Source organism: Eumetopias jubatus, unplaced genomic scaffold (genome assembly GCF_037043125.1).
Source record: "Eumetopias jubatus isolate StellerSeaLion01/CBP00866 unplaced genomic scaffold, mEumJub1_p1.0 scaffold_7, whole genome shotgun sequence".
NCBI lineage: Eukaryota > Metazoa > Chordata > Mammalia > Carnivora > Otariidae > Eumetopias > Eumetopias jubatus.
This window is the reverse complement of record NW_028274813.1, coordinates 69,865,135-69,868,096: the sequence shown is the minus strand read 5'-3', so window position 1 is coordinate 69,868,096 and position 2,962 is coordinate 69,865,135. Positions and strand designations below refer to the sequence as shown.

The window sequence follows — 2,962 nt, the reverse complement described above, 5'->3', positions numbered from 1 at the left end:
AGATAAAAGTAGAAATTAGTGGCTAAATTTAAAGTAAGGGATTAGCTTCTGAAGTTTTTGATTTATGCAGCCCATGTTCCCATTTGCATAGATAATTGAGTTAGCTTTATAGAGTTTAGAGTTCCCTCACTCATAGATATTTTATTCATGGGTTATTGCCCTTAAAAATATTTAGCCACAGGAAGCGAGGTTCGTGACGGCGATGTTTCCCTTCTTTAAGATCTTGATGGATAAAATAAAGCAGATATAATTCACCTCTAGAAAGATTATTTATGCCCTGGCATTTGAAATATTTTGTGTTTAGTGTCATAGTAAAAATGGAAAAAGGGAAAGTAAATGATGATGGAAACCAGACCCAGAAAATTCCTTGGACTTTTCTGAACACTTTAACCAACTTGAATTGTTGGAAACACATGGACACCTTATTCCCACTGGTACCCAAAGTCTCTGGGTAGGGAATTCTGACGAAGATGAGGAGCAAGATGAAAAAACTGAAGAGTGGTATCAATTGCAAGAAAAAAAGATGGAAAAATCCAAGCAAATTGCTTATTTGGGCTGCAGGAAAAAATCGGGTAAAAAACAAACGAACAAAACAGTTAAAGAGGAAACCATAATATAGTAGGAAAAGTACTGGATTCAGAGTCAGAAGACCTGTCCCTGAACCTCTATTTGCTTACCACAGTGCAGAGACTGCTGTCTGAAAAGGCCACTCACGTGAACGCTAGAGATGAAGATGAATATACCCTTCTTCATCGAGCAGCCTACAGTGGACACTTAGACGTGGTGCATGAGCTGATTGCACGAGGGGCGGATGTCCACGCAGTGACTGTGGATGGCTGGACACCCCTGCACAGTGCTTGTAAGTGGAATAATACCAGACTAGCTTCTTTCTTACTCCAGCACGACGCAGATATTAACGCCCAAACAAAAGGCCTCTTGACCCCCTTACATCTCGCCGCCAGGAACAGGGACAGCAAAGATACCCTGGAGCTCCTCCTGATGAACCGCTACATCAAACCAGGTCTGAAAAACAACTTGGAAGAAATGGCCTTTGATATTGCCAGGAGGACAAGTATCTATCACTACCTCTTTGAAATTGCGGAAGGCTGCACAAATTCTTCACCTCAGCCATAACGGTTCTAATAATTTTCTTGGGTTTCCAAGTACCAGTGCCTCCTTTGTGTGAGATAGGACATATCCCCATGATACAAGGTTGACATCAAAAGTTTTACGGTAGAAATCCAGTGGTACACATTCAAACGCCCTTCCAAGCGACGTGCCTAATCTTGATGTCAAAATATATTTGAAAGTTGTTTGGATACATCTTTACTGATCTATGTGGACTTTGTAATTTTTATCAGAAATAATTTTAACACACTTAAAAACTTGTAACGGGTTGTACAGAAAACTAATGATATTTTTGGTGCTGATCCAAGAGAAGTGTATTTTTAAATATTCCCCCATCCTGGGTCTTTGTGGAGTATTTAGTATATTGACATGTATTTTTATAAGGTGAGGTAACTCAGAATTTAATTTAAAAAACTAAAGTATACTGGCGCAGTTCAGCTGTCTTCTCCACATCACTATGGCCATTTGCTTTCATTTTAAACCGTAAGAACTAACTTATTAGTGACTTGAATTGTCAGAAGTTTAAGAAAACGTTAAAAGAGCTTAGATCTTTGTCTTTTAGAGCATAGACCAGTTTCAGCAAAGTAGTTAGCTAGAGTGTTTAGTCCATGAATGTTATACACTTTGCCTCCACTACCACAGTTCACACAATCCTGTGGACAGTCCTACCTCACCCTGGTCAACCCACATGATCCTTCTTCCATTGGTGAGTCGGCATGACCTTTTAGACATGCACACAACTCTATCTTGGCCCAAGAGATCATAATATATCTGCTCGCCAACTGGTTTTACCTGCCTAATCCTGTTTGTTCAGGGCACTGCTCAGATGGTCTCTCTAGTTCACAGGAAGTATCGATTTTTCCAAGGTCCTCCTTTTATACAAATCCTACAAAGGCAAAGAGACAAGGGAAAAGGAATTCTAAGAGTGAAGGGATGATGATTATACTGGGGCTAGATTATAAGTGGCTCAGGCTTTAAAAAGCCACAGTGTGGATGGTGACACAAGTATAAATATGAATATTCAGAAAAAAATAAAAGCTTTGAACAACAACAACAACAAAAAATATTTAGCCACAATGGAAGTCCTCTCAAGGAAATTCAGCCTCCGAAATGTGGCTTACAGCCATGATGCTGAAGATCTGAGAGGCACGACTTGCCCCCTTCAGCTTAATGATTGTCCCCTTGGTCACAATCTCTCTTTTGGACATTTAAATGACAGAGGAACATGAACCCAAACCATAGTGGTTTGTTCATTAATAAGCACAATATAAAACCAAATTACAAAGCTATGCTCTTCCTCAAGTTGTTAGCTTGCTATAATGTTTTTCTGTAGCAGTGACAGATGCTCTGATACCTATGTAACCTCCAGAATAAGAGTTTAATGAATGTAGTATTTATACAACTTTGGAAGCCTTGAAATCAGTGCAATTCGTTTCTGTGATTCCTTAGAGTAAGAAATTAGCATTTCTGCAAAGACAATAATTTCCTAACATTTTACCTCCTATCTTATGGAAAATCTCAGGAGAGCTCGATTCTCTGCTATTAAAAAAAAAAAAAAATCAAATCCAAACAGAGAAATATAAAGAAGTGAAAGAACGAAATAAAAACCACTTTCAATGAACCACAGAGTACTGCACCATTAGAGGAAAATGGGGAAGAGTTTCAGCCCCCTGGACGCTTTCAATCTCCCCACCCTATCCCTGCCCTGTTCCTCAAAGAGAGCACCTGTTGAGGCAGAATCCCTACTGTGAGTTTCCACAAAGTTCGATGATCCAAATGATGTAACATTGTGAGCAGCAACTGCACTGGCAGAACATTATCATAATAGCCTGAC

The 2,962-nt window shown here is 39.4% G+C and overlaps 1 pseudogene; it reads left to right on the top strand.

Moving 5' to 3' along the window:
• Positions 1 to 317: 317 nt before the first annotated feature.
• LOC114217972 (ankyrin repeat domain-containing protein 49-like) lies at positions 318 to 1,134 on the top strand (annotated as a pseudogene).
• The last annotated feature ends 1,828 nt before the right edge of the window (positions 1,135 to 2,962 follow it).